Source organism: Pseudorca crassidens, chromosome 9, assembly GCF_039906515.1.
Source record: "Pseudorca crassidens isolate mPseCra1 chromosome 9, mPseCra1.hap1, whole genome shotgun sequence".
NCBI lineage: Eukaryota > Metazoa > Chordata > Mammalia > Artiodactyla > Delphinidae > Pseudorca > Pseudorca crassidens.
The window spans coordinates 19,353,599-19,374,781 of record NC_090304.1 but is presented as its reverse complement, the minus strand read 5'-3'; the positions used below and the strand labels follow the sequence as shown (position 1 = coordinate 19,374,781).

General features: G+C 40.6%; 1 protein-coding gene across 13 annotated transcripts in view; it reads right to left on the bottom strand.

Annotated features, from left to right (window-relative positions):
* The window catches only part of LRRC4C (leucine rich repeat containing 4C), a 1,215,723-nt gene that overhangs the window by 144,035 nt on the left and 1,050,505 nt on the right, over nt 1–21,183 (bottom strand). For 2 of the 13 annotated variants that reach the window (XM_067749358.1, XM_067749359.1), the window contains exon 1: nt 8,379–10,328. The exons of the other annotated variants lie outside the window; for them this stretch is intronic. The gene's annotated coding sequence lies outside the window, so the exon portion shown is untranslated. Of the gene's footprint in view, nt 1–8,378; nt 10,329–21,183 lie in introns of those variants that run through there. 13 annotated transcript variants of the gene reach the window in all.

Below are 21,183 nucleotides of genomic sequence, written 5' to 3'. Positions count from 1 at the left end.
TGTTGTGAACAATATTCTTCATGAACAATGCCACTGAGGAGTATGTATTGCCAAACTTGCACTCAGCCTATTAGCACCTCTAAATTAGAGTATAATATTAGCACCAAAATATATTTACAGAACTATTTAAAAAATTGGAAGCCTCAAAGACAAAGCCTCTTATCAATATTCCAAAAAGGCAATTAGAAATCGTGCATGTGCTCATACAATTGCATAAGATAGTGAAAACATCTTCTGGCTCAATTTATATCAATTCAAGGTCACAGTGTTCAGTTAGCACGTTTCAAGAACAATGATGGGCAAGAATATGTTTTCCATTAGGAAAAATGGAGGAATGAGTTGCAATGTATTTACTGGGCAAAGTAGTTTTGAAACATGGGTCCCTAGAGTAAAAATAATAAAAGGTTGATCTTAGTGGGAAAAATATTGGGGAAATAACGGCCTACACCATAGGCTGAATTCACCCTACAGATGTGTTAAATTAATCCACTCCTTTATTGGTTTTACCAAAATATATTGAAAACTCCTGTGCACTAAATTAGCTAGATGTGGGAGATGACCAGACAGGTAAGATGAGGTCCCTGTCCTAAAAGAAGTCATATTAGCAGGTTTCAGGCAAGTAAATATTAGTGACAAGAGCTATCACAGATCTGTGAATAAAATGTTAGTGTAACAGAGACAGGAGGATTCAGTGGGCCTAGGAGACCTGGAAAAGATTTTCCCAGAGGAAGTAACCTGCTCTGAGATTTGACTTGTGATGAGTATATCTTAAGCAAATAGAGTAGCTTTCACAAAGTTTGAGCCAAAAACTAGACTGGCATATCTCCAGAGAAATAAAACATTCAGTATGGCAGACAGACAAGAGAGGCATGAATAGGCTAGCCAGACTGTATTTATCAGGAGAAGAATCCGAATTTTATTCTATATTTATAGAATATAGAGAAGGGAATGTTCAGCTTTATTTCTTAGTAAGGTCCTTCTGAAGGAGAAATGAATGCTGGACCATACTGAAGAAAAGTTGGCATCAGAAAGACTTGTTAGAAAGATATCTAGGAGAGAAACAATGGACTCTGGACTGAGGGACAGAAAAGCTGAGTTTGAGATGATGAGTAGATGGATGAGTATTTGATTAGTGGTTGGAATATGAGGGAGGTTAAAGAGATATTGGTATCATTTGAAACTGAAAATGTATAGGCTCCTGGAGGGAAAATAATCAGTTACAGTCAGTGTACTAAGTTTGTAAGGCCTACAGGAGACCAGGTAAGAAAGTGGGCTCTTGCTGGCCCTGGAGATTTAGGAATCATCAGTTTACACAAGGGGGCTGAGGCCAAGGATCCGAGCATCATGTCTCAAAACAAGCCCAGCAGACATCTCTCAGGGATGCGAAGAGATTGGGAATAGAACTGATTCCAAAGGGAAGCCCTCAACATTTTAGGAGAGAGCAGAGGGACAAGACAAGGACGACATGAAATGAATAAAGGAAGTGATAGCAAACGGCACCTCAAACCCCTAGAAGAGTTTCAGAAAGCCAGGGGCATCAATGGTACGAAATGCTACAGAGATCAAACATCGCAAGGACTGAGATCAGGTGCTGGGGGGGTGATGCAGAGAATTCGGAGCCCACCGGATTTGCAGGATATTGTAACGAAACTCCAAACTTATTACTAGCACTGACCTTATTTCTCAGACAATCATGAATTTCCAGATGATCTCATAGCGTTTTGCAAAGCTTTTCTGTCCAGTAGTTGTGTTGAGTGAGTTAGGACAATTTTTCCCAAGTCTTTCTTATAAGTTGTCTCTTCCTCATGTAGGGGAACACTTGGATATTAGATAAGACTGACCAAAAGATGCAAGGTATGAGTGATCTAATATGTGACTACAACCTCTGTTTCAGGAAGCAGTAAAGGGAAACTACAGACACCTCAATCCCAATTGAAATATTCACATTGAGTACCAGGTTAGAGGATGGTGAGCTGCCATGTTTACTTGTTACAAGGCAACACGTTTGCATTTACTGATTCTGATCTTGTTTCTAAAGTCCTAAGAGATGTAGCTTCTACTTCCAGCTCTATCACTTAGTTGTTGGATAACCTTAGACCAATTACTTAGCCTCTTTGTGTTTCAGTTTCCAAAGTGAGAATTTAGGAGAAATATATGTTATATTATCACCACAGTACCTGGTGCATATCAAATGCTCAGTAACTGGTAGTTACTACCCATAATCCCCATTAGTGTTGAAAGCATACATAAGCACAAAAAGCTGCCATCAGCTTATGCCAAAGATGAAATAAAAGTTTGTTAATCTTACATAAGCTGTTCATCATTTTTAAACCTCATTATAAACCTGACTGACATTGGAAAACATTATCAAAAATAATGTTACCCACTTTGATGGCAAAGTTGGCAAAAAATCTTGATTCACATATTTAGTAAATGTAAAGCAAAACACTCACAGACTTTCAGTTAAATGTTCCCATTTCTGTGGAAAATAACCAGATTTCAATAAGAAAGAAAGTGAGCTAGCATTTATTGTGTACTAATCACGTGCCAAACACTTAGACATCTTAATTAATGCTCCTGAAAATAACTGCAAGAAAAAAATGATGTCCATTTTTATAGCTGAGGAAAACTGAGACATAGCAAGGTCAATTTGCCCACTTAGGATCCCCCAGCTAACAAGTAGTGAAAAAAATTTGAGATCCAAGGTTTGCCTATTCCATATTGTATTATATTTCCCCTACACAACCTCTAGATACTTTCCTCACATTTTGACCCTGCACATCCGCCACTGTGACACGGATTCTGCCTTTCTCACCTAATTCTATGCTGTTCTTCTCCACATTTTGACAACTATCGATAGTAACCTGTGATCAGAGATTTTATATTTTCAGTTCCTAGGAATCTCAAATTCCTAGGTAGTGGATTATGAATTGAAAATCGTAAAATCTTAGTGCTTGAAAGAATCTTAGTTTTTAACCTTTTTTTAACAGGAAAGAATATAAGACCAACCTAAGAGAGATGAGGTGACTTGTATCAATTGTTACAGTCCATTACTGACAGCACCAAGATTAAGAAAAATACACTGCATCACCTCGCTTTCAGACCTCAGCTTTCCCAGCAGAAGGAAACCACTCAGAGGTGCTTAAAATCTCTCTCTGTGTGTGTGTGTGTGTGTGTGTGTGTGTACAGATATGACATCACACACACACACATACACACAGAGAGTCAGTATACTCATTGGAATTTCTTTTTTTTTTTTTTTTGCGGTATGCGGGCCTCTCACTGTTGTGGCCTCTCCTGTTGCGGAGCACAGGCTCCAGACGCGCAGGTCCAGCGGCCATGGCTCATGGGCCCAGCCGTTCTGCGGCATGTGGGATCTTCCCGGACCGGGGCACAAACCCGTGTCCCCTGCATCGGCAGGCGGACTCTCAACCACTGCGCCACCAGGGAAGCCCAGTCAATGGTATTTCTCATTAAACTGCCATAGGTTCCTAAAAGCCAGGCTTCTTGTATGTATGTATATACATGCATTTGAGTTCTCTGGAAGTAACCTCTCTTAAGTTCAATCAGTCCTTCAACGAATATTTATTGTAGGCATACCATTTGTCAGACACTCTTCTGAGGTACTAAGGACATGCCAAAGAACAAATAAAATCCTTGCCCTCAGAGAGTGTCACAAGCACACTGTCCCAGCCACAAGATCCGCCCAATAAAGTTTCAACTGTCAAATTTACATTTCTCCAGAGAAATCATTTTGAAGAAACATGCAACAGACTCTTGATCCTTTTGGAAAATCTTCTAAGACGCTGTTTATAAATTATTATTTTTATGCCTATATTATAAAATACTTGATGAAAGTTTACATAGACACAGAGTACATTTTCCACAATTCATAAAGTATATTGTAGTCTTTCTTACAGGAATGGCATTCACTAAAGCACTTCCAAATATGTTTTAAAATTGTAGGACCTTACTAAAAATGGTCATATCTATTTGTGTTACTCCAACCTTGTCTATAAATTTCTCATTTTTTAACCTATACCAACATGAATTTATATGAAGAGCTTCCCTCAAACAAGACCATATCTGTTTTTTGCAAACTGTGCATTACCTAAACTAAAATCAAAGACGCTCAGTTTCAATGTGCATTTACTGAACACCTGCTGTGCATGACGTATGCAATCTGATTTCATCCTCACAGTGGTCAGCCTCATGTGGTTGTTATCTCTATTTTACAGATAAGCAAACAGGCTCAGAGCGGTTAACGGCTTATGTACCACACGTGTTCCAGTGGAAAGCTGAGTATTCAAATTCACTTAGGATGTCAGAGTTCAAGTTTATTGAAATTCTTAGTCACCGTTTAGAAGCACACCAAAAAGTAAAATTAATAAAATGGTAAGAACCTTCATAGACGATTTCCGTTTCTTCTTAAGATCAGTGAAAATGGGTAACGTAAGGATGCTTTCCCAAAGTTAACACAGAATTCAAATCATTTTCCTAATTGAATAGAAGCAGTATAAACATCCAATGGGCAACTCCTCAGCCTGACTGTCCTGTTACCCACAGATGTGACATCAAGAGTAACAATAATTAAAACAGTAGGATTCTTTTTCCCTCAAAGGGAGAACAGGTTTCCAGAAGCATACTGAGGAAACAGATAGAACCCAGGGCTGCTGATGTAGAAAATGAAATTATTAGAAATGACCACAACTGGCGGCCTCGGAAAACCACTGGCAAGTTGGTGTTGGAAGATTTGCACATGCAAACAATAAGACACATATGTCTACATGAAACTTGATTCCATACACTCTACTGGGCCTTTAACTTTTCACAAAATGAAGACGTATAACTAACACAGGATTCATGATAACTAGGAAGACTGTGAATCCAAATCGTGGACTTGGGGACCTTAATATTAGTAACGGAATTTTACACCATCTAAGTTAATTATATAATTGCCTAGAAATCTGCCTTTATTTTGTGCATTCCACATCCAATGTAATATGTAGCCAAAATGATACAGTCAATATACAACTGCTATCTTCTGTAACTTTTAGACAAAAAGAACACACAACACAAGAACAGCTTTATTTTCCCCTAAAATCTCATTTAAATATGATTTTTGCTGAGATTTATTTTTCTATACTTTAAGGAGAAAATCTTGATTTTCAATTTCCAGCTGGAGGCAGAATTTCATATCTAAAATGATATATTGCAATGAATCTCTCCTGATAAAACCTCAAAAGAAGAATCTGGCAACTACTGTAAGGTCAGTTGCACATTCCCTGGTTCTTAAGTGTAGCCACTAGAATTTGTAAAGTATGTGGCCAGCCTGTATTCATTCCCAGGAAGTTAATCCAAATTAATCCAAGAATGACCACAACAAACAGCTCCCCTTAGAGGGTCTATTATGCTGGGGCTTTGCATATCATTACTTTTAATTCACAAGACAATTCTAATTGGTTTCATTCCAATTTGTTGATATTATTCCCATCCCACAGATAAGAACATTGAAGTCCAGGGAAATTAAAGGTATTGCCCAAAGCGCATAGCTGTTAAATTAGAGGAAAATATTCGAAAAGGTAACTTAAAAACTTGCAAAATTCAGCAGCTTTCTGGGCCTGGGGTCCTCAGCAAATTCCAGTATACAGCTACCTGCTCACAAATGTCAATCAGTGGGTACCAACTTCTGTCCAGAAAGAAGCTCAAGGGCTAAGTTTCTAGATCTACCATGGCCATAATTCTTTCATCAGTCCACCAGCAAGTTGCCTAAAATGCTGAGCCAACTCTGACTGACAAACCAAAGGAGCTAAACCCTGGTCTGGGCAATGTGTCCTGAAATGCAGTACTGGTGAAGTGATTCACCAGTGTGAAAAAGGATGCCATCCTTAGATGCTCCATCATCTCCGGATTTGAAGAACAGGTTTAAGTGGAGGTGGGTGAGAGGACATATTTCAGCCCACAATTTTAAACACATTCATATTTTCTCTTCTCTCCCTACCCCCCCATCCCCTTACCTCTCTTTCTCAGTAAAGTTTGCATGTGGGTATAAACGTGGAGAATACTGAGAGGGGGTGACAATGTGACGGAGAGGAACGCACACTGAGGTTCAATCAGAGTAGCAATGAAGAAATTGTTGATGTCAAAAAAAAAAAAAAGAAGAGGAAGAAAGAAGAAAGAAAGAAAGAAGAAAGAAAGAAAGAAAGAAAGAAAAAAAGAAAGAAAGAAAGAGAGGAAAAACCCCTCTCCTGATTGGCAGAGCCAAGCTGATTGCAAAGCTGGGTTTCCCACGCGAAGCCCAGAGCTGAACTACGCAGTAAAAACCCTCAAAGTACATTTTGTTTTCTTTATTCTCTTTTTTCAGTTGTGCTAAATTGCAGCTGAACAGGAACTTAAAATAACTTGAGTCAATCTTTGACCACAACTGATGACTTCACTGTGGTCATGTAAAAACAAAACAAACATGCAAAATATCTGCAAGGAATTATAAGATATGCAGAAACCTATAGGGAGCTTGAGGGCAGGGGTGGGGAACACAACCCTGCACGACCTTATTTTCATAGGTCGGTAAATTTATTGCCTGATCTGTGTCCCAACAGGAAACATGTGCCCAGAAAAATAAATTAGAGAAGTGCTCAGCTGTAGGCTAGTTTAGTTAAGGGGTAATGAAAAGGATAAGAATAGATGATGTGAGTGAAAGAACAGACTCAGATGCTTTTAGCAGGGAGTTTCTGGTTTCTATTATCATTCTCTCATATAAATCTAACTCCATGGTTCTTTAATGACTCTCCAGGGACCACCACTCACTGGATTAAATGAGCCCAATACCAAGAAGGGACCCAGGAGACTGTTGCCTTTCATCTCCTTTGGGATACGCCAGCGTTGTGGATCATTTTTTTTTTTTTCCAAATAGTATTAAAGTTAGGGTTATCTGAGCTCTTTTATTAACTAAAAAAAAAAAGACTAAGAAAAGACATGAATGCTGGAGATGGGCTACCCATGAGGTCCAGAATGTCAGTAGTTTATTGCAAGCTCTCAGAATAAGTACCTTCCTTGACCCTTCTAGATAAAAATGGCAGCTGTGGTGAAAGAAGTAATTCTTCCACGTACGGCTGTTTCCTGTCCAGTTTGGATCCCAAAATGACTTTTGTCAGCTCTTCAGAGGCTTGTGTGAGTCACCTGTCTCATATGCTTTGGCCATTAACCAAAGAGTTATGACTTCTCCAGGCCTCAGTTTCCTTTTTTATTGGCATGAGATCTCTGGGGAATCTTCTGGCTCTAAAGTTATGAGTCTATGATTCTGATAGAAGGCCCTGGAGAGAAATAACAGAAGACTGAGAGGCAGAGTTCTGTTCAAACACAAAACTAAAGAAAAGCCAGCTCCATGATCCTGGCAGCGATGGGGGAAGAGATGCAAAGAGGGGAGATCTTATAGGCCCTCAGGCTCTCTAAGCATTTTCAACCATTTTTAAAATTTTTCTTTAGTGTCTTCTTTCCCCCAAGACAAAGCTGGCATAGGAGAAGCAGTGATATTCAACCCACAGACCTTTATCTAAGTTACCACAGGACGCTAGATTTCTGCCTTTTTTTAAAGAGCTCTGAACTGGTATTGCAGGGAACACTGAAGGAAACTGGCAAAACTGAAGGCGACTAACTGCCCAGGGCACCTACATGGACAGCCTCTCTGTTACCCAGGGAAGTGGTTAGAAGGGGGTGGGGTTGAAGAGAGGAGGGTCCTCCTCTCATCCTTAGCACTGGTAAGAAGCTAGGTAACCTAATCTCTAGACCACCACTTTCCAGACTGTGTGTGCAAGAGAGATTGGGGATGGTGCAGCCACAGCTCTCCACCACTTCCTCCCCCGTCCCACTCTCCCTCCCTCCACCCACTCACCAGCCAGAAGCCAGCCTTCATCTGGTTGGTTTATTATCATATTTTTGTGGTAATGCATTCTGTTGATCTGCGATGTCAGGTTGGATAATGAAATTTAAATTGGGTCCCTTCGATTTCCAATGGCTAAACATTTGTGAATCTAACTCCGGGGCTGCCATGCAACTTAAACGCATTCTAGAGTGTTGATCACACAGCACAAGGCACCCCACACTGCAGCGGCTTTCTTGGGGAAATTTTTTTTCTCCGGATGGACATTTGCAAAGGCATTTGCCCCGGGATGCAGACAACCTGCATCATTATAGCAAACCTGCTTATCAGTGAGCACAGCCTGATGGAGCAAATGCGTGGGCCACCTTCTCCCTGTTTTCTGGTCCCCACAACCAGGTCTTTAAAAACCACCTCAGGGGGTACAGGGATAAAGGGACCGGGAATGCTAAATTAATGGACATTTTCTTCACCAATAAATAGGAAAAAAAGGATCACTCACTGTATTTCAGACTGATCACAGCAACATCCAGATGGGAATCCAGGTGGTTAAGAACAAGCAGAAAAATGCATGATCTTGACCCCAAAGAGAAAAAAAAGGGGGGGAGGGGAGGAGGTTGATGAAGAAAAATCCAGCTGCAATTATCCATCAATTTTACTCAACATAGGCACAAATCCAACTGTGCTCTGCTGGCTTCTCTTCCCCAATCAATGCCTCATTCTGCCGCGGTCAACTTTTCTTCTCCGAAATTTCTTTGCAGATGTATTATTAATTCCCTCTCCTCTTGTGGGAAATTCAAAAAGAAAAGAAAACACCACCATATCAAGTCTTTACTTTCCTAAAAAAAGCCCCAAACTTTTCATTCCAAAAATATCTCCTTGGCTTACTTTCTCCTTTACAGAAAAAAATGAACATACTTTTCCTTTGTGGATCCTCGTTTCTCCATTTCCAATCATCCTTTTGGGGAGAGGGAGGGCAGCTGTTTTATGATTATTTATTTATGTCGGAACACACCAACCCCCGCGGGTCTGACACTGGTTTATTTCATTTTCCAATGCTCCCTGTGTGCACATATACACATTTGTGTTAAGATCCAGGTCTCACAAGAAAAAGCTTCGTTCTTCCTTCTCTCTTGCACAATCAGTTTATCCACTGCGTTCGGTTCCAGGAGAGAGCTGCGTCCCGCATCTTTCATTTTCGCAACGCACCCAACCGCCACCGCCACCAGGAAAAAAAAAAAAGAAAAAAAGAAAAAAAAAAAAGAAAAAGTCTCCTTTTACATCGCCGATTCCTCTCCCCAGCCCCGACCTCGAAGAATTTGGGGATCAACTCCCCCCAATCGCCACCCTTCCGGCCGGCCCCTTCTCCAAAGATCTGATTAGATTTCTCATCACAACCCAGTGCGCAATTGGATTTTTGATTTCAGCCACCCGGCCAGCCACCTTCCCCTCTCCCTCCAAACTCTGTTATATCCTGTCTCCTTCCCTCCACCGCCTCTGCAATTTCATAATCTCACGTTAAATGGAGTGCGGGGGGGCGGGGACGGGGGCGGGGGCGGAGGTAGTGAAGGAAAATTTCAAGGCTCCGTCAGCTGTCAAGAAGAAACCCATTCCTCCCTCCCGCTACTTCTTTTTCTCTTTAAGGCTCGGGGTGGCTTGCGCTTCCTCTGTCCCCGCCCCCACCCCTAGCACCCGGTCCAGATCCTCCAGGTGTAGCAGAACTCCACGATCAGGGCCGGGATCACGGGGGAGACTCGTGACGCGGTCCCTCGCCGGGGGCCCCTGCCAGCCACCGGGTCCCCTTCTCCTCCATCAGCGGGCAGCGGATCCGGGGGGCGCCGCGATGAAAGAAGTTCAAACTGGGCTTTTATTTCAAATGGGGAGGGTGAAGTGAGGGGCTCGACGAGGTGTTTGTTAGGCAAATAAAAAAAATAATAATAAGGAAAGAAGATACAAAATAGAACATGGAACGAAAGAGGTAAAAAAAAAAAAATCCCTAGTCGCTGGCTCCTCTCATCCTTCTCGAATGAAACTGCAGCTTTGATCTCATTTCCAGCTGCGTCGGGTGCATTCTGGAGCCACAAGTTGGCCTCTCTTCGCCCAGACCTTCCCGACGCCGGCTAGTCCTCCGCGAGGAGACGCGCTCCCGGGAGCGCAGCTGCTCCGCGCCGTCTTTAGCGCCATCGCCCCGGCTCGCGGCTCCCAGCGCGGTAGAAACCCCGGTCCCCTTCCATCCACTTCGGCTGGAACTCTCTCTTCCTCCCCAGCCCGCTCCTCTCTCCCCCCTTTCCCCCCGAAGAATAAATGCGCTCCCAGTGCCGGCGGCAGTTCCTTTCTCTCGGCCAGTGCCACGTCCTGACGGTTTGGGTCCTAGCTCCCCAAATCTCCTCTCAGACTGCGGTCCCCTTCCCTCTTCTGCCCCTCTTTCTTTCCCTTTTTCCTTTCCCTTTTTCTGCTTGTGATCAGTAAAATACAATTACCCAATTACCTCCCATCATCTTAGCACTGATTGGTCAATTGCATTAACACTTGAAGTCGGGGTGGAGGGGATTGGAGCCCCTGCGGTGTGGCACTGCTGCCACCTGGAGGGCAGAGCTAGAACAGCTGCGTTTCAAAGCCACCCCATACTCAGAGGTTAGTAACGCGCGAAGAAACTGCGGTCGTGTGGAAGAAGTCATTTTTTGTTTTGTTTTGTTTTTCAAAGCCTGGCTGTGTTCATCCTGAAAGCCGGGAGTTGGAGCTACAAAGGGGAAGACATAGAAATCAAGTCACCACTAGGATTCAAAAATATCAAACACACAAAGCTGTTGCTTTCAGAGAGCTGGACAAGAGCCTCTTCCCTCCCTAGGCAAGCAGGCTGGTCACAAGGTAAGGATTAACACTACTATTACCTAGGACAGACTAATGAGAAGAAATCTAGGAGAAGCTGAAATACTGCCAGGGAGGGAGCCTGTGGTCCAGCAGGATAATCTCACCAGGAGGAGACACTGTAAAGGTGAAATAGGAGCCTTCAGCCTATGCAGTGTTGCAGTAAATTGGCCTGTTCAGTGTGTACAAGACATCCAGGGCAGTTTGACAACTTAATTCCAACATCCCTCGCTCCTAGTTGGCTTTTCCACCAACTCACGTTGGGGGCGGGGGCAGGGGCAGGTGGCATATTTCAACTTCACTGGGTCTTAGAAAGATGGAAGGGCCTGCATAATAATAATATTAATAACATATTTATGTTGGTTTCTTTCTCCACTATACAATTGTCAGAGGCCTTTTCTCTAAGCTATACTTACTCATTTTATACCATTCAGGTATGTGACCTTGAGACATGAAATGGATAAAATGAGGAATGATAATTCAAACAACAAAACATTATATATTTGGGGGAGGAAGGCAAATAAATATTTATCTGTTTCAAGTTGCATAATCTATGATCTCTATGCTGATTTACTATACTTTTGAGAGATCAGAATATGTACTTGGTTTGAAAATAGTTTTAAATAGGCTGTATGCTACTCTATTAAAGCACATTATATACTTGAGATTTGAGTCTTTATGTTACAAATCATAATGAGAAGTGACATTCAACAAAAGGGAGAAAATTTTTACTGAGGGAACATTAGAGGCGTATCCAAGTTCACACCAAATGTTCTTTTAGTTTTTTCCTGTTCCCTTTATAGTACATGGGTATTTCCTCATTTAGAGTTAAAAAATGAAAGGAACTACATCTATATATTTCTTTGGGTACTAAGCACATACTCTAATATGTATTTCAGATGTCAGCACCTGCAAGAGAAAAGGCCTTTCTTTACACATGAACTGTGATTTATTTAATTTCTGTCTTTTTGGAGAACTTTGATGTAGTTATTGATTGCATCAAAATGTGAATTTGTTGAGGGGTAATGGCATTGCTTCTGTTTTTAAAAGAATGCTGTATTGATTGATTCAAAACACTAGTGGGCAGTTGACTATAAGTTTAATTTGTCTTTTGAAGCTCTTACCCTTATATGCCAATTACAGTTTATCAACTAATAAACCATTAAAAAGGGCTTTCACTAGCTGCTCTAGATAACTTCAAAGGAATCTACCTTCTGGTTCTGAAGTAAGCTAGAAGCCATTTGAAATGAAAATTTTCTTTTTAGGGACTTTGATAGCAAGGGAAAGACCAGTGATTGTTTTTCAAAGCTGATTATTAGCTACCTACCAGACATCTTTAAAGCCTTTCAGAATGAATTAATCTATCAAACAAAGCAGCAGTGAAGTATCAGTGCTGTTTAACCAAAAAGAAAAAGGAAAGTCTTCCCTTTCCTGTTTACCTTCCCATTCAGCAGCTGCGATTTATTTTCCCACACCAGTCGCCCATTCACACTGTATGACCTTGAATTAGCCATTTGGCTGTCATTGTTTGATTCAGACTCAACCTGTGTTTTGGGGGCATCCATATGGCATGGTTTTCTTTTGCTGACTTCTCATATACATCACTTTAAAACTCAAAACAACCCCCTGAGAGATTTTTAAAGATGGGGAAAGTGATGCGAAAGCCACTATTTGGTAAATATGTCTTGTTAAGACACAGGCAAGTCTTGAACCTAGATCTACTCAATTCCAACTCTTCCAGTTTTGCTACAGTTTCTAGGTTTGGGAAGCATGGGGAATACATGTAAGACAGTCACAGACGTACAGACTGTCATGATCAGCACTGAATCCCAGAGATGAATTTGTAACCCTATGGGTGAAATGAAATTGACACATTTGTCACTGAATGATCTTACTCAAAGAGAACTGAAATAAGTAGTCAACAAGCTAACTGTCATACAAATGTACACGCAAACTAAATTGTTAAATAATGACATAAATATAGACACTTATTCAGTAGGAGTGTCAGGTACTGTCAACAAGGACAGCATATGTGTTTAAGTAAAATTCTTTGCAAAAGTTCTTTTAGAGGAAATAATTGCCCAGAGACTAACGGATTGTTCATGTTGTCACACTTCCAATTAGCCCATTTAGTTACCCAAAGCATGGACAGGACAGATGCCATTAAAATGAGATGACTTGGGAGAAGAAGGGCACAGTGCTAATGTCGCAGGTTTGTTCTATGGACGAGAATTCTATGTTTGTGCTCCTCTCCTGATTTGTAGGCATTTGGGTAGGGAAACAAAATTACGTTATTTCACCGTGCGCTGATGACTCTACCTGGTATAATCTGGTACCTGCTATAATCTGGTGTGCTGATGACTCTACCTGGTATAATACCTGGTATAATCAAACAGCAGAGGACAGAATCTTGTAATCAGAAATACAAAATAACAAACAGAATGAGCTCCGTGACTTTGCTTTACAAACAGAGAAAATATGGACGCAGCTATTGCGTTTATTAATTTGATTTAACAGGCTGTAGGCTAGTCTATTCAAGCACAACACATACTTAAGATTTGAGTGTTTACATGACCAATTCTGGGAACAGACATTCCCTTTTCACTTCCAGCACTATTAAAAGGGACCAGGATGTCCTGTGGGATAATCGTATCAAGCTTACCTCTAAAGTCAAGCATAATGAATGATGGCATGTGAATTAACTTCATTAGACCAACTTCTTTTGAAAACTACTTTAATGATCAAATGCCATATTTAGTGAGAACTTACTACATCTGTTATGTTAGACAATATTCCAAGAATGCTGTCTTTCAGAATTAGAAGATAACCTAATGGTCATCTATTCTTTGTTCCTTGAAATATAGATGAAGACACCAAAAAAGGAGATTTGCAAATTTATGGTTTTTTAAAGTATCTCCTCTACTATCCCTCCACCCAGTTCCCACCCTATATAGTCTTACTTTACTGTGCCCTCATGCTTTTAAAATTTTTAAATAATAACTAGCACTTAATGATAGCTTATGAGTGCCAAGTACAGTTCTAAGTATGTGGTAGATATCAGTGCAGGCAATCCTCCCAACAATTTTATGAAGTAGGTACAATTACCATCCCGTTTTATAGATAACGCAAATGGAATTGTGGTTAAGTAAGGGCACCCAGCTAGGAAGTGACAGAGGCAAGATTTTCAACGCAGGTTATTTTGTTTCAGAGATCATGGTTTTAATGAATGTTTCCTATTATTACTTATTGCATTGGATGCAAATCATTTGTTCATGTCTACATTCCCACCAAACCATGGTCGATTTCATGAGAGCATTATTTTTTGTATTTCTAATACTGTGTACATAGTTGAATAAATGAATGTCTAAAATTAAGATATTAGGAAATGTCTACATTTTTGTTTCTTAGTGACTATTCTTTTTACTGTGGTACATAAAATGTTAGAAATAGAAGATACTTAGTGCAATTATTAAATAGAGAAACTAAGAAAGCATGCCACCGAATAAAATAATTTAATCAGAGCTTTATAACTTCTATATCACTTAGCTATTGCTGCATGATAAACCATTCCAAAATTGGTAGCTGAAAGCACTAATTATTAATTGTTTCTCATGAATCTACAGGTCAGTCAGGGATTGGTTAAGTGGCTCTTCTGATCTTGGCTGTGTTCACTGATAGCTGATCTAGAATGGTCTCAGCTACAGTCACTGGGACAACTCAACTTCAGTCTATGTGTCTCTTCCTTCATCAACTTAACCCAAGCAAATTTCTTGGCAAAAGCAGAAGTCAAAGGGAGCAAGCAGAATGCACTTTTTCAAGTTTCTGTATGAATCAAATCTGCCGACTTCCCACTGGCTACAGTAAATCACTTGGTACCCATCATCGAGGAATGGAGCAGATCATGCCACCTACAGTGGGAGGCCACTGTAAAGTTACATGACAAAAGAATGAAGAATCAGAGTCATCATCACTATCAACCACAAACTTCTGTCCTTTACAAACAGCAAGTTTCCTTACTGATTACTGGGGTTTGCAGGAAAGAAATTCTCTGCATTCAGTCAGTCACTTGTTTATTTTGAGAGATGAGTACTAACCTCCCATTATGTGCCAGGTATTATGGAAGTTATCACTGCCTCCTCTGATGGCCTTCACTTTCCTGATCACATCTGTTGATGCTAATTCAGGAATGGCTCATACATCTGCCCAGTTCTCTCACTGTATTACTTTACTAAGACCATTCTCAAGTTCCTCTGCGGTCTCTTTGCACTAGCCTTTCTTCTTATCTATTCCATCCCCTCCCTAGTACCCATTAGCTTCTGAAAAAGAAAAAGAAAAAAACCCCCCAAAAAACCGATGAGAAAGTTTAAAGGAAGAAACAATAAAGTAAAAATATGTATAATAACAAAAAACACAATACTGGGAAAACTTTTTGCAATGCATAGAACAAGGGATTCATATTCTAAATCATAAATAGTTCTTAGGAATAGCTTTTAGGAATAAATGAGAAAACCACAGATGTCCTTCCAGATAAGTGGGAAAAAAATGCATTACTAATCAACTTACAGAAGTACTGGAATTGAACGCTTATTGGTACCCATATTACTTAGCACAGTGCCTGGCCCTTTGGCATCCAAATACATTTTGATTAAATGGATGAATAAACTGTTTACTTGGTGGTGGCAGGGAAGTGGGTAGGTAATAAGTATGCTAATTACAAGCAATGGTGATATAAGATCTGGTCAGAATTTTACCAGAAATAAGTGTAAAGAACTGAGGCAGCAGAGGAGGCAGTACCCACCTCTCCATGAGGGCAGTCCCAGAGGACTTCACATAAGAAAACTACATGTGTTCAAAGCTTCATGAATGTTAGTGTACAGCTGATGAGTGCAGAATTGCCTGTTTTGCAGCAAGAGGATAGAGAATGAGGTTCATTCTAAGAAAAATGGCCCAAAGATTGGCAGAGCTAAAGCTTAGCTAAATGATATACTCAGTTATGGAGGGGTGATCAGACTATTAGATGCCATGTAGAGATCAAGAGAGTCGAGATTTTAAAGGTAGTCTTAAAATGTTCTTTCTAGGAGTGTATCAAGATGTCTGAGAAGGAAGGGCATGAGTGAAGGGGGAATATCTTGAGGGATAATACTTCCTTTCTCAGACCACCCTAGGCAACATGACATATTCTAGGACTAACTTAAAGTAAAAAGAAGAAAGTTGAAGTAAACAACTGTATGACAATTTGGCAACCAATTCTAAATCAATTTAGACCAAATTACATTTTAGAAATCTTGTTTTTTAAATTTTATATTGGGGTGTGTTTGATTTACATTGTTGTGTTAGTTTCAGGTGTACAGGAAAGTGATTCTGTTATACATGTACATATATTTATTTTTTTCAGACTCTTCTCCCATATATAGGTTATTACAGAATATTGAGTAGAGTTCCCTGTGCTATACAGTAGGTCCTTGTTGATTATCTATCTACTTTATATACAGTAGTGTGTATATGTTAATCCCAAACATCTAATTTATCCCTCCCCCTGCCACCTTTCCCCTCTAGTAACTGTAAGTTTATTTTCTAAGTCTGTGAGTCTGTTTCTGTTTTGTAAATAAGTTCATTTGTATCATATTTTTAGATTTTACTTATAGGTGATATACGATATTTGTCTTTGTGTGACTTACTTCACTTAGTATGATAATTTCTAGGTCCATCCACGTTGCTGCAAATGGCATTATCTTTTTAAATGGTGAACCAAGCTCTTGTAGAACACAATCTCCTATATCAAATGTTTCTAAGAAAGGTGGTATTTGTGCAGAGAAACTGCATTCTGGCATCTTTGTACTGTCTAAATTAGGAGTCTTTGCACTGAGGAGAAAATTGCCTGTAAAGGTATCTTTAAAACTCCACCAGGAGAGGGGACCTTCAAGATGGTGGAGGAGTAAGATGTGGAGATCACCTTCCTCCCCACAAATACATCAGAAATACATCTACATGTGGAACAACTCCTACAGAGCACCTACTGAACGCTGGCAGAAGACCTCAGACTTCCCAAAAGGCAAGAAACCCCCCATGTACCTGGGTAGGGCAAAAGAAAAAAGAAGAAACAGAGACAAAAGAATAGGGACGGGACCTGCACCAGTGGGAGGGAGCTGTGAAGGAGGAAAGGTTTCCACACACTAGAAGCCCCTTCACTGGTGGAGATGGGAGGTGGGTTGGGGGAAGCTTTGGAGCCCCAGAGGAGAGCGCAGCAACAGGGGTGCAGAGGGCAAAGCAGAGAGATTCCCGCACAGAGGATCGGTGCTGACCGGCACTCACCAGCCCGAGAGAGGCTTGTCTGCTCACCCACCAGGGTGGGCAGGGGCTGGGAGCTGAGGTTTGGGCTTTGAAGTTCAGATCCCAGGGAGAGGACTGGGGTTGGCTGCGTGAACACAGCCTGAAGGGGGCTAGTGCACCACAGCTAGTCAGGAGGGAGTCTGGGAAAAGTCTGGAACTGCCTAAGAGGCAAGAGACCATTGTTTCAGGGTGAGCGAGGAGAGGGGATTCAGAGCACTGCTTAAAGGAGCTCCAGAGACGGGCGCAAGCCGCGGCTATCAGTGCAGACACCAGAGATGGGAACGAGATGCTAGGGCTGCTGCTGCAGCCACCAAGAAGCCTGTGTGCGAGCACAGGTCACTGTTCACACCTCCCCTCCCGGGAGCCTGTGCAGCCCGCTACTGCCAGGGTCATGTTATCCAGGGACAACTTCCCCAGGAGAACACACGGCATACCTCAGGCTGTTGCAACGTCATGCCAGCCTCTGCCACTGCAGGCTCACCTGCATTTTGTACCCCTCCCTCCCCCTGGCCTGGGGGACCCAGAGCCCCCTAATCAGCCACTCCTTTAACCCTCTCTTGTCTGGGTGAAGAACAGATGCCAAAGGCAGGGCCAAATCCAAAGCTGAACCGCAGGAGCTGTATGAACAAAGAAGAGAAAGGGAAATGTCTCCCAGCAGCCTCAGGAGAAGTGGATTAAATCTCCACAATCAACTTGATGTACCTGCATCTGTGGAATACCTGAATAGACAACGAATCCTCCCAAAATTGAGGCGGTGGACTTTGGGAGCAACTGTAGAGTTGGGGTTTGCTTTCTGCATCTAATTTGTTTCTGGTTTTATGTTTATCTTAGTTTAGTATTTAGAGCTTATTATCACTGGTAGATTTGTTTATTAATTTGGTTGCTCTCTTCCTTTATATATATATATATTTTTTTCCTTTTTCTCTTTTTGTGAGTGTGTATGTGTATGCTTCTTCATGTGATTTTGTCTGTGTAGGTTTGCTTTTACCATTTATCCTAGGGTTCTGTCTCTTTTTTTGGGGTTTTTTTTTAGTATAGTTTTTAGCACTTGTTATCATTGGTGGATTTCTTTACTGGTTTGGTTGCTTTCTTCTTTCTTTTTTTTTATTACTTTTTTATTTTAATAACTTTATTTTATTTTATATATTTTTTTCTTTCTTTCTTTCTTTTTTCTCCCTTTTCTTCTAAGCCACGTGGCTGACACGCTCTTGGTGCTCCAGCCAGGTGTCAGGCCTGAGCCTCTGAGGTGGGACAGCTGAGTTCAGGACATTGACCTACCAGAGACCTCCCAGCCCCACATAATATCAAACATCAAAAGCTCTCCCAGAGATCTCCATCTCAGTGCTAAGACCCAGCTCCACTCAACGACCAGCAAGTTACAGAGCTGAACACCCCATGCCAAACAACTAGCAAGACAAGAACACAACCCCACCCGTTAGCAGAGAGACTGCCTAAAATCATAACAAGTTTACAGAAACCCCAAAATACACCACCAGACGTGGTCCTGCCCACGAGAAAGACAAGATCAAGCCTCATCCACCAGAACACAGGCACCAGTTGCCTCCACCAGGAAGCCTACACAACCCACTGAACCAACCTTACCCACTGGGGGCAGACACCAAAAACAATGGGAACTACAAACCTGCAGCCTTCAAAAAGGAGACCCCAAACACAGTAAGATAAGCAAAATGAGAAGACAGAGAAATACACAGCAGATGAAGGAGCAAGGTAAAAACCCACCAGACCAAACAAGTGAAGAGGAAATAGGCAGTCTACCTGAAAAGGAATTCAGAGTAAAGATAGTAAAGATGATCTAAAATCTTGGAAGTAGAATGAAGAAAATACAAGAAACGTTTAACAAGGACCTAGAAGAACTAAAGAGCAAATAAACAATGATGAACAACACAATAAATGAAATTAAAAATACCCTAGATGGGATCAATAGCAGAATAACTGAGGCAGAAGAACGGATAAGTGACCTGGAAGATAAAATAGTGGAAATAACTAACGCAAAGCAGAATAAAGAAAAAAGAATTAAGAACAGTTGCAGAAACCTCTGGGACAACACTAAATGCACCAACATTTGAATTATAGGGGTCTCAGAAGAAGAAGAGAAAAAGAAAGGAACTGAGAAATATTTGAAGAGTTTATAGTTGAAAACTTCCCTAATATGGGGAAGGAAATAATCAAGTCCAGGAAGCACACAGAGTCCCATACAGGATAAGTCCAAGGAGAAACACTCCAAGACACATATTAATCAAACTATCAAAAATTAAATACAATGAAAAAATATTAAAAGTGGCCAGGGAAAAGCAACAAATGACATACAAGGGAATCCCCATAAGGTTAACAGCTGATCTTTCAGCAGAAACTCTGCAAGCCAGAAGGGTGTGGCAGGACATTTTTAAAGTGATGAAAGGGAAAAACCTACAACCAAGATTACCCAGCAAGGATCTCATTCAGATTCAAAGGAGAAATTAAAACCTTTACAGACAAGAAAAAGCTGAGAGAATTCAGCACCACCAAACCAGCTTTACAACAAATGCTAAAGGAACTTCTCTAAGAAGGAAACACAAGAGAAGGAAAAGACATACGGTAACAAACCCAAAACAATTAAGAAAATGGTAATAGGAACATACACATTTATAATTACCGTAAATGTAAATGCATTAAATGCTCTAACCAAAAGACACAGACTGAATGAATGGATGCAAAAACAAGATCCGTATATATGCTGTCTACAAGAGACCCACTTCGGGCCTAGGGACACATACAGACAAAGTGAGGGGATGGAAAAAATATTCCACGCAAATGGAAATCAAAAGAAAGCTGGAGTAACAATTCTCATATCAGACAAAATAGACTTTAAAACAAAGACTTTTACAATGGACAAAGAAGGACACTACATAATGATCAAGGGGTGAATCAAAGAAGAAGACATAACAATTGTAAATATTTATGCACCCAACATAGGAGCACCTCAATACATACGGCAAATGCTAACAGCCATAAAAGGGGAAATCGACAGTAACACAATAATAGTAGGGGACTTTAATGCCCTGCTTTCTCCAATGGACAGATCATCTAAAATGAAAATAAGTAAGGAAACACAAGTTTTAAATGATACATTAAACAGGAGGGCCTTACTTGATATTTATAGGACATTCCGTCCCAAAACAACAGAATACACGTTCTTCTCAAGTGCTCATGCAACATTTTCCAGAATAGACCATATCTTGGGTCACATATCAAGCCTTGGTAAGTTTAAGAAAATTGAAATTGTATCAAGTATCTTTTCCAACCAAAACGCTATGAGACTAGAAATCAATTACAGGAAAAATTCTGTAAAAAATACAAACACATGGAGGCTAAACAATAAACTACTAAATAACCAAGAGATCACTGAAGAAATCAAAGAGGAAATCAAAATATACCTAAAAACAAATGACAATGAAAACACGATGACCCCAAACCTATGGGATGCAGCAAAAGCAGTTCTAAGAGGGAAGTTTATAGCAATACAATCCTACCTCAGGAAACAAGAAACATCTCAAATAAACAACTTAAACTTACACCTAAAGCAATTAGAGAAAGAAGAACAAAAAACCCCAAAGTTAGCAGAAGGAAAGAAGTCATAAAGATCAGATCAGAAACAAATGAAAAAGAAATGAAGGAAACGATAGCAAAGATCAATAAAACTAAAAGCTGGTTCTTTGAGAAGATAAAAAAAATTGATAAACCATTAGCCAGACTCATCAAGAAGAAAAGGGAGAAGAGTCAAATCAATAGAATTAGAAATGAAAAAGGAGAAGTAACAACTGACACTGCAGAAATACAAAGGATCATGAGAGATTAGTACAAGCAACTCTTTGCCAATAAAATGGACAACCTGGAAGAAATGGACAAATTCTTAGAAAAGCACAACCTTCTGAGACTGAACCAGGAAGAAATAGAAAATATGAACAGACCAATCACAAGCACTGAAATTGAAACTGTGATTAAAAATCTTCCAACAAATAAAACCTCAGGACCAGACGGCTTCACAGGCAGGTTCTATCAAACATTTAGAGAAGAGCTAACACCTATCCTTCTCAAATGCTTCCAAAATA